Source organism: Xenopus laevis, chromosome 7L, assembly GCF_017654675.1.
Source record: "Xenopus laevis strain J_2021 chromosome 7L, Xenopus_laevis_v10.1, whole genome shotgun sequence".
NCBI lineage: Eukaryota > Metazoa > Chordata > Amphibia > Anura > Pipidae > Xenopus > Xenopus laevis.
In genome coordinates, this window is record NC_054383.1 from 137422155 (window position 1) to 137437548 (window position 15394).

A 15394-nucleotide genomic window follows, 5' to 3' on the forward strand; every position below is an offset into this window, starting at 1 on the left:
AGGGGGTGATATCACTCCAATTTGCAGTACAGCAGTAAAGAGTGACTGAATTATATCAGAGTACAAGTCACATGACTTGGGGCAGCTGGGAAACTGACAATATGTCTAACCCCATGTCAGATTTCAAAATTAAATAAATAAATAAAAAGATCTGTTTTTACTCTTTTGAGAAACGGATTTCAGTTCAGAATTCTGCTGGAGCAGCACTATTAACTGATACTGATAATGTCCTATGACAGTATACCTTTAAATAATCATGACTTTAGTTGCCCTTTAAATGTTATAAAATGTACTTACATATCAAAGTCAATGTCATAATGCTTTCTTTTCTACAGGAATAGTCATTTCTGAAATTGGCCTGGAGATGTAACGTAACATTGAATAACGGTCTGGCACAGAGGGATAAATATACAGATATAATTGGGTACAGCAGTCTCAAGTACAATAGAAAAAGGTTATTGTACAAGCTAAAAAATGTAAATACTGGAGGGGAGAGAACACTGCAATAAATATTACTATACAAGAGGAGAGAAAATATTTATTGTATAATATAAGGATATGAAATGATATTTTCTCTTGTGACAAAAGCTTTAAATCTGCTCCTCGTTGCCTTCGGCTCAACAAAGAGACAGAGAAATACATTAAAATTCCTTCGGTGTATCTGCTGACATTCACATTTCCCTCACGGCTTTTCTAGCCATAGTTAGTCCTTTTATTTGTTACACCCAAGCAGCCTTTTGTGATCTATCTCTCCAGCAACCAAAAGAGAATCCTATAAATGACAACAGTGAGATGAATGGGCATTCAGTAAATGGCCATATCCATACGTGTGAGTCCACCTTTATTACAGTTCTGGATCCAGTAAGTGTGCAGGAAAAACATGTTAAAAGATCAGATATTTGTGTTCAAAAAATGAAGTACAAAGTAGTGTTAGTAACACAAATACTGAGTTTTTATAACTCTATTGTAATTTTGTAACATTTTTACCATTTTCTAAATTTGAGATTTTAAAAATGAATTCGTTTAATTCAGGTTTCGTGGAAGAAATGCGAGTCTTTACAAATTGAGCTGAAATCTGCCGAAGTCTCTTCCCACCGAGACGATTCAATGCAGAAGAGAAAGGAGGCTACTGCCCTCAGTAGGGCTAAAATCAGTCAGTGGATTACAGTTAGCTGATTTTGGCCCCCATGTGGCCCTATTCTTAGGAAACAGGCTCAGTGAAAAGATCCAATAATAAGCATTAGACTCACTAACAAGGGGGAAGTTTCTGCCTGACCATGGGAAAGAGAACAGCCCTGTACCTGGGTAAGTACTGGGGGAGATTGGATTCACTTCCCCAGGGGGAGGTTCCTGTCTGACCATGGGAAAGAGAACAGCCCAGGAGCAGGAAGTACAGAGAATCAGAGCTCTGTACCTGGGTAAGTACTGGGGGAGATTGGATTCACTTACCCAGGGGGAGGTTCCTGTCTGACCATGGGAAAGAGAACAGCCCAGGAGCAGGAAGTACAGAGAATCAGAGCTCTGTACCTTGGTAAGTACTGGGGGAGATTGGATTCACTTACCCAGGGGGAGGTTCCTGTCTGACCATGGGAAAGAGAACAGCCCAGGAGCAGGAAGTACAGAGAATCAGAGCTCTGTACCTGGGTAAGTACTGGGGGAGATTGTATTCACTTACCCAGGGGGAGGTTCCTGTCTGACCATGGGAAAGAGAACAGCCCAGGAGCAGGAAGTACAGAGAATCAGAGCTCTGTACCTGGGTAAGTACTGGGGGAGATTGTATTCACTTACCCAGGGGGAGGTTCCTGTCTGACCATGGGAAAGCGAACAGCCCAGGAGCAGGAAGTACAGAGAATCAGAGCTCTGTACCTGGGTAAGTACTGGGGGAGATTGGATTCACTTACCCAGGGGGAGGTTCCTGTCTGACCAAAAGAGAACAGCCCAGGAGCAGGAAGTACAGAGAATCAGAGCTCTGTACCTGGGTAAGTACTGGGGGAGATTGGATTCACTTACCCAGGGGGAGGTTCCTGTCTGACCATGGGAAAGAGAACAGCCCAGGAGCAGGAAGTACAGAGAATCAGAGCTCTGTACCTGGGTTATTACTGGGGGAGATTGGATTCACTTACCCAGGGGGAGGTTCCTGTCTGACCATGGGAAAGAGAACAGCCCAGGAGCAGGAAGTACAGAGAATCAGAGCTCTGTACCTGGGTAAGTACTGGGGAGATTGGATTCACTTACCCAGGGGGAGGTTCCTGTCTGACCATGGGAAAGAGAACAGCCCAGGAGCAGGAAGTACAGAGAATCAGAGCTCTGTACCTGGGTAAGTACTGGGGGAGATTGGATTCACTTACCCAGGGGGAGGTTCCTGTCTGACCATGGGAAAGAGAGCAGCCCAGGAGCAGGAAGTACAGAGAATCAGAGCTCTGTACCTGGGTAAGTACTGGGGGAGATTGGATTCACTTACCCAGGGGGAGGTTCCTGTCTGACCATGGGAAAGAGAGCAGCCCAGGAGCAGGAAGTACAGAGAGTCACAGCTCTGTACCTGGGTAAGTACTCGGGGGAGATTTAATTTAACTTGAAAATATATTCCCGTATTTCTATTGGAAAGGAGCAGAAATGAAAGAGAAAATGAATTAAAAATGTTTATACTTAGAAACATGCCTTAAGGCAACACTGTTCGCCACATAAAGGTGAGGCAAAGGCAGATGTTACAAAACACTGTTTTTGTATTGGTACAGACAGATGGTTGTTTTGTATGAAAAAAATGTGGAATAAATAAAAAAAACCTTATGCAAATAGGCCTCATTAAGGAGAACTGCACAATAAAAACATTATAAATGGGAGCTGTATCCCAAGGCTTGCGGCACACAGGGAGTTTTGGCTGCTGATGTGTTTTATCAGGGAAGAATGGAGGGTCCAAATGCCCAAACAATGTCTCTCATCACTTTTCATTGCCAAGTATTAGAAGCAAACCCTGTTCCCTTTCTCAGCCATCTCCTGAATAGAAATTGCTTACAGTATTTGTATATTCCAAGCCCCTTTATAGTGACTCCCCCCCTCACTATGATCTACAGCGCAAGGGAGCTCTGTATTTAACACCTTCCATAGTATATAGGTAGTATATGGGTATAGTGCAGGGCATGGCAGTTTTAGCCAGAGATCCAGACGGGGCGATATCAAAGAAGCCTGGCTCAGGTAAGAGTTTATCTGGCTTGTGACTCAGGTGTTTTGTTTTAAATAGGACCCTATGTGAAACAAAATAACCATATTCTAGAAAGGTTAGGGGCCCATTTACTTAGCGCGCGTGAAGGAATAGAGGAAAAATAGTTTGAATTTTGAATGGTTTTCTTGGCTACTTCGACCATCGAATGGGCTACTTCGACCTTCGACTACGACCTTCGAATCGAACGATTCAAACTAAAAATCGTTCGACTATTCGATAGTCGAAGTACTGTCTCTTTAAAAAATTCTTCGACCCCCCTAGTTCGCCACCTAAAACCTACCAAGGCCAATGTTAGCCTATGGGGAAGGTCCCCATAGGCTTCCTAACAATTTTCTGATCGAAGGAATATCCTTCGATCGATGGATTAAAATCCTTCGAATCGTTCGATTCGAAAGATTTAATCGTTCGATCGTAGGAATAGCGATATTCGAAGTCGAAGGATTTTACTTTGACGGTCGAATATCGAGGGTTAATTAACCCTCGATATTTGACCCTAGGTAAAAGTGCCCCTTAACATCTGATACATGTTTGACTTGTATGACAATATTAATTATAACAGGAGCTATAATAATAATAACAAAGGCATATACAGACATATGAGTCTGAATAGCAATAACATGATATTTGTAGCTTTACAGAGCATTTGTTTTTAGATGGGGTCAATGACCCCCATCTGAAAGCTGGAAAGAGTCAGAAGTAGAAGGCAAATCATTCAAAAACTATAAAAACAATAAGACCAATTGACAAGTTGCTTAGAATTAGCCATCCTATAACATACTAAAAGTTAAAGTAAAGGTGAACCACCCATTTAAACGCTCTCTCTCTGTTATATTTTAGACCTTTTATTTACAGTTGGTCCGTAAATGCAACACAGTGTATTTCAGGGTTGTCTTTGGGGTTTCCAAATGCGGTTGTTTGAGGGACCCAATAGGTAACCTGGTCCCCCTGGGTGTTGGACAAGTTTAATGGGGCCTGAATAAAACAAAACAACCCTAATCTGCCCTGGCCATGCCCCAGTGTGCCAAAAGCCAGTCCTTATCTACCCAGACACCTCTGCCATGGGGCCCCTGACTGGCGTAACCCTTCCTGTGGTCCTTCTTGGATCCAAATCATAATAATTATTGACAGCTCAACCCAAAGTCCTGAATTTTTTGTGAAATATCTTGAATATCTCTTTGATCTCTTGCGCTGAACTGCAAAAAAAAGATACAACGTTTGAAAATGTCTGAAATGTAATTAAATAAGAGAATTTTGGCAGGGAGCCAAGAATTCTCAGCAGGTGCACTTAGATACATTTGTAAATATTCGAAGAAATATTTTCAGATAAGCAGGTCCCTTGTGAGAACTGAGAGCAATTTAAAGGGGATGTTCACCTTCCAAACATTTTTTTTACAGAAAACATTGTTTTCAGATTGTTCTCCAGAAATAAAGACTTTTTTCAATTTCGTTCCATTTTCTATATTTTACTGTTTTTTCAAAATCTAAGTATAGAGTTGAATGTCTGTGTCTCTGGTGTTTGAGTCTGACAGCTCAGTAATTCAGGTGCAGATTCTGTTACAATTTTACAACATTAAGTTGATCCATTTCTCAGCAGCATCTCTGGAGTATCAGTAACTATTGTATCAAGTCTAACAGCTGCCTGTAATGAAACCCAGGGATTCTGCTCAGCAGGGACAAAGATAAGAAATGGATCAACTGAATGAATCAATTCTGAACAGTTTAGAGGGTCAGCGACCCCAGAGCTGTTTTAGAAAGGTGAAAAATGTCAGAAGAACAGTCACTCATAGAAAATAGAAAGTAATTGGAAAAAATATTTATTTCTGGTGAACTAACTGCAAAAAGTATTGGCAGGTGAACAACCCCTTTAAAGGGCAATTTCACTTTCATTAGCAAAAAGGTAATAACATATAAAACCTGACCGTAAAACCCCCAGAAATATGTTGAAACTTTCCATAACCTGCCAAAGTGGACATGGTATTTAGGGGGTGTGGCCATAAAATGGGCGTGATCAAATGTCACCGCTCTACATGCAGCTGTTTTCCCTCTTTCTGTTTTTTAAATGTTGGGAGGTGTTTATACAACAATAGCCGCCATTATGGTTTTTTTTTTTAACTTATTGGGGGGCCTATGATTGCATACATGATTACAACGTGTCTGGATGCTTGCGCCAATAATGGGGCCCTACCCACCAAGGGCTTTTTTTTTTTTTTGGCGCAGCAGGACGCGCAGCCGGGCCCCTCCGTAAACCGGGAACTGGACGGGATATGCGCGGCGCGCGGACTGCCGGGGGGCCCTGAGGGGGTGCGGGCCCTGGCCCGCTCGCACCCCCTGCTCCCCCCGTAGTTCCGCCCCTGGGAGTAAGGCCCTGTATATAAATACTGAGGGGGAGAGTAAGGCCCTGTATATAAATACTGAGGGGGAGAGTAAGATCCTGTATATAAATACTGAGGGGGAGAGTAAGATTCTGTATATAAATACTGAGGGGGAGAGTAAGGTTCTGTATATAAATACTGTGAGGGAGAGTAAGGTCCTGTATATAAATACTGAGGGGGAGTAATGCCCTGTATATAAATACTGAGGGGGAGTAATGCCCTGTATATAAATACTGAGGGAGAGTAAGGTCCTATATATAAATACTGTGAGGGAGAGTAAGGTCCTGTATATAAATACTGTGAGGGAGAGTAAGGTCCTGTATATAAATACTGTGAGGGAGAGTAAGGCCCTGTATATAAATACTGAGGAAGAGTAAGGTCCTGTATATAAATACTGAGGAAGAGTAAGGTCCTGTATATAAATACTGTGAGGGAGAGTAAGGCCCTGTATATAAATACAGAGGGGGAGAGTAAGGCCCTGTATATAAATACTGAGGGAGAGTAAGGTCCTGTATATAAATACTGAGGGAGAGTAAGGTCCTGTATATAAATACTGTGAGGGGGAGTAAGGTCCTGTATATAAATACTGTGAGGGAGAGTAAGGCCCTGTATATAAATACTGAGGGAGAGTAAGGTCCTGTATATAAATACTGTGAGGGAGAGTAAGGTCCTGTATATAAATACTGTGAGGGAGAGTAAGGTCCTGTATATAAATACTGTGAGGGAGAGTAAGGTCCTGTATATAAATACTGTGTGGGAGAGTAAGGCCCTGTATATAAATACTGTGAGAGAGAGTAAGGCCCTGTATATAAATACTGAGGGAGAGTAAGGTCCTGTATATAAATACTGTGAGGGAGAGTAAGGTCCTGTATATAAATACTGTGAGGGAGAGTAAGGCCCTGTATATAAATACCGAGTAAGAGTAAGGTCCTGTATATAAATACTGAGGAAGAGTAAGGTCCTGTATATAAATACTGTGAGGGAGAGTAAGGCCCTGTATATAAATACAGAGGGGGAGAGTAAGGCCCTGTATATAAATACTGAGGGAGAGTAAGGTCCTGTATATAAATACTGAGGGAGAGTAAGGTCCTGTATATAAATACTGTGAGGGGGAGTAAGGTCCTGTATATAAATACTGTGAGGGAGAGTAAGGTCCTGTATATAAATACTGTGAGGGAGAGTAAGGCCCTGTATATAAATACTGTGAGAGAGAGTAAGGCCCTGTATATAAATACTGAGGGAGAGTAAGGTCCTGTATATAAATACTGTGAGGGAGAGTAAGGTCCTGTATATAAATACTGTGAGGGAGAGTAAGGTCCTGTATATAAATACTGTGAGGGAGAGTAAGGTCCTGTATATAAATACTGTGAGGGAGAGTAAGGCCCTGTATATAAATACTGTGAGAGAGAGTAAGGCCCTGTATATAAATACTGAGGGAGAGTAAGGTCCTGTATATAAATACTGTGAGGGAGAGTAAGGTCCTGTTTATAAATACTGTGAGGGAGAGTAAGGTCCTGTATATAAATACTGTGAGGGAGAGTAAGGTCCTGTATATAAATACTGTGAGGGAGAGTAAGGTCCTGTATATAAATACTGTGAGGGAGAGTAAGGCCCTGTATATAAATACTGTGAGGGAGAGTAAGGCCCTGTATATAAATACTGAGGAAGAGTAAGGTCCTGTATATAAATACTGTGAGGGAGAGTAAGGCCCTGTATATAAATACTGTGAGGGAGAGTAAGGCCCTGTATATAAATACTGAGGAAGAGTAAGGTCCTGTATATAAATACTGTGAGGGAGAGTAAGGCCCTGTATATAAATACTGTGAGGGGGAGAGTAAGGTCCTGTATATAAATACTGTGAGGGAGAGTAAGGTCCTGTATATAAATACAGAGGGGTTGAGTAAGGCCCTGTATATAAATACTGTGAGGGGGAGAGTAAGGTCCTGTATATAAATACAGAGGGGGAGACTAAGGTCCTGTATATAAATACAGAGGGGGAGAGTAAGGTCCTGTATATAAATACTGAGGGGGAGAGTAAGGTCCTGTATATAAATACAGAGGGGGAGAGTAAGGTCCTGTATATAAATACTGAGGGGAGAGTAAGGTCCTGTATATAAATACAGAGGGGGAGAGTAAGGTCCTGTATATAAATACTGTGAGGGGGAGAGTAAGGTCCTGTATATAAATACAGAGGGGGAGAGTAAGGTCCTGTTTATAAATACTGTGAGGGAGAGTAAGGTCCTGTATATAAATACTGAGGGAGAGTAAGGTCCTGTATATAAATACTGTGAGGGAGAGTAAGGCCCTGTATATAAATACTGTGAGGGAGAGTAAGGCCCTGTATATAAATACTGAGGAAGAGTAAGGTCCTGTATATAAATACTGTGAGGGAGAGTAAGGTCCTGTATATAAATACTGAGGGGGAGAGTAAGGTCCTGTATATAAATACTGAGGGGGAGAGTAAGGTCCTGTATATAAATACAGAGGGGGAGAGTAAGGTCCTGTATATAAATACAGAGGGGGAGAGTGAGGTCCTGTATATAAATACTGAGGGGGAGAGTAAGGTCCTGTATATAAAAACTGAGGGGGAGAGTAAGGTCCTGTATATAAATACTGAGGGGGAGAGTAAGGTCCTGTATATAAATACTGAGGGGGAGAGTAAGGTCCTGTATATAAATACTGAGGGAGAGAGTAAGGTCCTGTATATAAATACTGAGGGGGAGAGTAAGGTCCTGTATATAAATACTGAGGGGGAGAGTAAGGTCCTGTATATAAATACTGAGGGGGAGACTAAGGTCCTGTATATAAATACAGAGGGGGAGACTAAGGTCCTGTATATAAATACTGAGGGGGAGAGTAAGGTCCTGTACATAAATACAGAGGGGGAGTAAGGTCCTGTATATAAATACTGAGGGGGAGAGTAAGGTCCTGTATATAAATACTGTGAGGGGGAGAGTAAGGTCCTGTATATAAATACAGAGGGGGAGAGTAAGGTCCTGTTTATAAATACTGTGAGGGAGAGTAAGGTCCTGTATATAAATACTGTGAGGGAGAGTAAGGTCCTGTATATAAATACTGTGAGGGAGAGTAAGGCCCTGTATATAAATACTGTGAGGGAGAGTAAGGCCCTGTATATAAATACTGAGGAAGAGTAAGGTCCTGTATATAAATACTGTGAGGGAGAGTAAGGTCCTGTATATAAATACTGAGGGGGAGAGTAAGGTCCTGTATATAAATACTGTGAGGGGAGAGTAAGGTCCTGTATATAAATACAGAGGGGGAGAGTAAGGTCCTGTATATAAATACTGAGGGGGAGAGTAAGGTCCTGTATATAAATACTGAGGGGGAGAGTAAGGTCCTGTATATAAATACTGAGGGGGAGAGTAAGGTCCTGTATATAAATACTGAGGGGGAGAGTAAGGTCCTGTATATAAATACTGTGAGGGAGAGTAAGGTCCTGTATATAAATACTGAGGGGGAGAGTAAGGTCCTGTATATAAATACTGAGGGGGAGAGTAAGGTCCTGTATATAAATACAGAGGGGGAGAGTAAGGTCCTGTATATAAATACAGAGGGGGAGAGTAAGGTCCTGTATATAAATACTGAGGGGGAGAGTAAGGTCCTGTATATAAAAACTGAGGGGGAGAGTAAGGTCCTGTATATAAATACTGAGGGGGAGAGTAAGGTCCTGTATATAAATACTGAGGGGGAGAGTAAGGTCCTGTATATAAATACTGAGGGAGAGAGTAAGGTCCTGTATATAAATACTGAGGGGGAGAGTAAGGTCCTGTATATAAATACGAGGGGGAGACTAAGGTCCTGTATATAAATACTGAGGGGGAGACTAAGGTCCTGTATATAAATACTGAGGGGGAGAGTAAGGTCCTGTATATAAATACTTGAGGGGGAGAGTAAGGTCCTGTATATAAATACTGTGAGGGGGAGAGTAAGGTCCTGTATATAAATACTGTGAGGGAGAGTAAGGTCCTGTATATAAATACTGTAAGGGAGAGTAAGGTCCTGTATATAAATACTGTGAGGGAGAGTAAGGCCCTGTATATAAATACTGAGGAAGAGTAAGGTCCTGTATATAAATACTGTGAGGGAGAGTAAGGTTCTGTATATAAATACTGTGAGGGAGAGTAAGGTTCTGTATATAAATACTGAGGGGGAGAGTAAGGTCCTGTATATAAATACTGAGGGGGAGAGTAAGGTCCTGTATATAAATACTGTGAGGGAGAGTAAGGTCCTGTATATAAATACTGAGGGGGAGATTAAGGTCCTGTATATAAATACTGAGGGGGAGAGTAAGGTCCTGTATATAAAAACTGAGGGGGAGAGTAAGGTCCTGTATATAAATACTGAGGGGGAGAGTAAGGTCCTGTATATAAATACTGAGGGGAGAGTAAGGTCCTGTATATAAATACTGAGGGAGAGAGTAAGGTCCTGTATATAAATACTGAGGGGGAGAGTAAGGTCCTGTATATAAATACAGAGGGGGAGACTAAGGTCCTGTATATAAATACTGAGGGGGAGACTAAGGTCCTGTATATAAATACTGAGGGGGAGAGTAAGGTCCTGTATATAAATACAGAGGGGGAGTAAGGTCCTGTATATAAATACTGAGGGGGAGAGTAAGGTCCTGTATATAAATACTGTGAGGGGGAGAGTAAGGTCCTGTATATAAATACTGTGAGGGAGAGTAAGGTCCTGTATATAAATACTGTGAGGGAGAGTAAGGTCCTGTATATAAATACTGTGAGGGAGAGTAAGGCCCTGTATATAAATACTGAGGAAGAGTAAGGTCCTGTATATAAATACTGTGAGGGAGAGTAAGGTTCTGTATATAAATACTGTGAGGGAGAGTAAGGTTCTGTATATAAATACTGAGGGGGAGAGTAAGGTCCTGTATATAAATACTGTGAGGGAGAGTAAGGTCCTGTATATAAATACTGTGAGGGAGAGTAAGGCCCTGTATATAAATACTGAGGAAGAGTAAGGTCCTGTATATAAATACTGTGAGGGAGAGTAAGGTTCTGTATATAAATACTGAGGGGGAGAGTAAGGTTCTGTATATAAATACTGAGGGGGAGAGTAAGGCCCTGTATATAAATACTGAGGGGGAGAGTAAGGTTCTGTATATAAATACTGAGGGGGAGAGTAAGGTCCTGTATATAAATACTGAGGGGGAGAGTAAGGTCCTGTATATAAATACTGAGGGGAGAGTAAGGTCCTGTATATAAATACAGAGGGGAGAGTAAGGTCCTGTATATAAATACTGAGGGGAGAGTAAGGTCCTGTATATAAATACTGAGGGGGAGAGTAAGGTCCTGTATATAAATACTGAGGGGGAGAGTAAGGTCCTGTATATAAATACTGAGGGGGAGAGTAAGGTCCTGTATATAAATACTGAGGGGGAGAGTAAGGTCCTGTATATAAATACTGTGAGGGGGAGAGTAAGGTCCTGTATATAAATACTGTGAGGGGGAGAGTAAGGTCCTGTATATAAATACTGAGGGGGAGAGTAAGTTTACTCTAAAACAAAATGTGTGTCAGTCCATAATGTTCCACAGTGGAAAACCCACTTAAACCTAAACGTCTCCCAACCCACAATATTATTCACTAACACCTCCGTTTTTCTCCCATTGCACATCCCTCAGATTCAGTCTTTATTAGGAAACAGTATTATCATGTCTTTGGCCTCCAGTAGGACGAGCAATGGAAACGAATAACTGACCTTCGCCTCCCCTGCAGTCTGACTGAATCCTCCCGGCAAGACAAGGCACCACGTGACCGCTAGAGGCTTCGCGCCGCTCCCGCACATCCTGGGCACTGATTGGTCAAGTTAGTTCTTGCCTGGTCACCTGACCCTTACCGCGCTCTCTGGAGGGTTTCTTGAGTAGCCAATCAGGTGTGGAAGAAAGATAAAGGCGCTTGAGGAGGGATATCCGCTAGTGACAGGGCTGTGTATGTGCAGGTGTGAGGGTGCGGCGTGTGAGCAGCTGTGAAGATTGGGGTCAGTGCTCCTAGTGGGAGTGTAAGGTAAACGCTGTGGGAGTTTGAGGTAAATGTTGTGATGTGGCAGCGGACTGTACTGTGGGAGGTGGAGGCATTAACTCTGGACTCCTGAGCTAATGGGAGGTATTAGTGCTGCTACATTGTGCCCATAGTCTGCGCTCCTGAGGTAAAAGAGTTTTTAAATAGAGGCTGGGTGTGTCTGTCATTCCCACACATACAATATACCACATTAGTCTCATATAGGTTACCTGCAGCAGTGTATTGTCACCCCTGTAATTACTGGGGCGCTCCCTCCTCTCATGATTGACCCTCAGTGTTCTGTCACTTTAACTTGAGATCGTACCAATCTGTAAATAAGCGTAAAGAGAGGGGGTGTTCCCATGGCTTAAAATCAATAATACACTTTTATTAGTTATAATAATATAATAATGTATAACTGTAATGCCCCAAGCGTAAGTCAGAGTTAATGGCCTTCAGACTGGGCCCCCTTAGCTCATAACAAGGTTACAGATATATAGAAACATTGGGGTGTCACCCTGCTATAGTTCCAGGGGTACCCAGGGTACAAATAATTACTCACCCCAAATCTCCCCCTAACTGACCTTCAGACTGGGCCCCCTTAGCTCATAACAAGGTTACAGATATATAGAAACATTGGGGTGTCACCCTGCTATAGTTCCAGGGGTACCCAGGGCACAAATAAACACTCACCCCAAATCTCCCCCTAACTGACCTTCAGACTGGGCCCCCTTAGCTCATAACAAGGTTACAGATATATAGAAACATTGGGGTGTCACCCTGCTATAGTTCCAGGGGTACCCAGGGTACAATAAACACTCACCCCAAATCTCCCCCTAACTGACCTTCAGACTGGGCCCCCTTAGCTCATAACAAGGTTACAGATATATAGAAACATTGGGGTAACAGTCACCCTGCTATAGTTCCAGGGGTACCCAGGGTACAATAAACACTCACCCCAAATCTCTCCCTAACTGACCTTCAGACTGGGCCCCCTTAGCTCATAACAAGGTTACAGATATACAGAAACATTGGGGTAACAGTCACCCTGCTATAGTTCCAGGGGTACCCAGGGTACAAATGAGCACTCACCCCAAATCTCTCCCCTAACTGACCTTCAGACTGGGCCCCCTTAGCTCATAACAAGGTTACAGATATATAGAAACATTGGGGTGTCACCCTGCTATAGTTCCAGGGGTACCCAGGGTACAAATAAGCACTCACCCCAAATCTCCCCCTAACTGACCTTCAGACTGGGCCCCCTTAGCTCATAACAAGGTTACAGATATATAGAAACATTGGGGTAACAGTCGCACTGCTATAGTTCCAGGGGTACCCAGGGTAAAAAAAATTGCTACTTAAAAAGTTATTTTATTAATATCAATGTTTTACATCAGCCGCTGGGACCTGGGGAGGGGGTCAGGAGGGGTCGGCACCTCCATCCAATTTGGCAGCCCAGTTGATGAGTGTTCGTGGCCCGGTGGTTGGGGACTCATTTCTTACATCTTTGTTGTGGTACAAAAATAAGGGTAAGAAGAATTTCACTGGCACACAGGAGTTGCAATTTTATTATGCGATTGTGCAACGTTTCGGGGACACGTCCCTTTGTCAAACAAAGGGGCGTGTCCCCAAAACGTTGCACAATCGCATAATAAAATTGCAAGGGCTTGCCCTGCTATTGCAACTCCTGTGTGCCAGTGAAATTCTTCTCACCCTTGTTGTGAGGTGGCCAATTCCTCTATCGCTGGACACCAGGATAAGAATTTTTGGGTCTGTGTGGTGTGCGGCTTCTCCAAAGCTCTTCTCAAAGCCTAATGCATTTCATGCCTCTCCTGGGCACTGAATCACAGCCTAAAGAAAAATTTAGGACAGGGGTCCCCAAACGGCGGGCCACAGGCACTCTTCAACTGGGCCACTGAATTGGACGCTGTTGCTCCAGAATTGGACGTCGACCCCTCCCGACCCCGGTCCACAGGCCAAAAAAGGTTGGGGACCCCTGATTTAGGACACACTTTATTTAAAGAAAATAGGCCAATCACAAAGGTTCTTACACAGAGTTCAATCACATCTCTTAAACCAAAGTGTTGGCTCTAACAACCTAAAAAGTATTTTCATTCACAAAACTCTTTTCACAAAAGTGCATCCACACAATAGTATCAGATGTAATTCACACAATGCAAAATATAGTATAGGACTATAACTGAGCATAGCTAAAATAACAAGTGCTGATATTTAATACAAGTTGATTATAATATAACTAGAGACATCAAATTCAAGATTGATTCCATTTGGCTGTCTGGTATTGAAGTAGAAGATCCGCTTTGTTTATTTTCTATACAATTCGGTCACAATGTCACCCCCTCTAGGACTCGGAGATAACCTTTCTATTCCCGTAAATGAAAAATAAGCAATTGACCTATTAGAGCATTCAGTGTTGAGCTACTGCTGTTGTCCATTTCTCATTAGTAATGTTGTTAAAATTCTCTTGTTTTCTGTCTTTTAGAGCTCGTTTCATTTGACCCACATATTGTTTACTGCATTTGGTACAGGTTATAAGGTATATTACCATCCCAGAATTACAATTAATCCATTGGTTTATATAGTAAACTTTATTAGTATTGGTTAAAATACATTTTTTAGTTACATTTACATATTTGCAAGTAACGCAGCGGTTTGAGCCGCATTTTTACATTCCAGTGGAGTACCATTTTCTTTTTTGGTTACCACGAGACTGGCCTGTCATTTAAAGTTTGTGTTTTTCTTATTACAAACCAACAGCCACCTTTATGGATTTCATTAAATATGGGGTCTGTTTGTAAAATCCTAAGCAGAAGAACATCAGCCTCTTTCTTTCTCCTGACAACTTCCTTGACTACTTGCTGGTCAGACTGGTGGGAAAATAACCAGCAGGTGGCGCTGTTATAACAGAATTCATTCATATTAACAGTACAGGTATCCTTTAATATCTTGGGAAAAAAATAAAAAATGAATGTAAATTGCAACAGTTCTTAGAATAGCACTCTCAATTTTACATTCACTTATTTTTTAGGTTTACTTATGCTTTAAGGTGGCCATACTCTATAAGATCCGCTCTTTTGGCAAAGTCACTAAACAAGCGGATTTTACCACGATATGCCCACCGAAGGCAGGGCGATATTGGGCTAATCCGATCTTTGGGCCCAAGGGCCAAACGATGGGTTTACGATGAGAATAGGTGCCGATGGGACGAGGGCAGCATCAACTAGCCGATGTAAGGAAATCAAACGGGCCTGCTCAATATATGGCCAGATGTTGGTCGGGGAGGTCTGTTGGAACGCCCCTTAAATGGGCAGATAAGATGCCAAATCAGTTTAAAGGACCCAAACCAACAGCTTAAATCTGCCCGTGTATGGTCACCTTTACATTGTATCAACAGTCTGAGCCATTAATGCAGAGAATAGAAAGGGACAGACAAACACTGCTAGCATTTTATATACAAGTAACCTAAACAACATCGAAAAAATGTAATAATACATAATGCAAAGTCATGCAAACAATAACATGTAATCAGTCGCAAGTTGTATTTAACCCTTTAAGTGCCACAGAACGTAGAATCTACGTTCTGAGGCAAAGTAACTTGAAATGCCACAGAACGTAGATTCTACGTTCTGCAGCATTTCCCCCAGGCCAGGAAGCGATGCGCACAAAAAACCGGCGCATCGCTTCTAACACGCACAGATCCCCCTAGGCAACGAGCAGAGGCGGTTCACTTACCGGATCGCTTCCT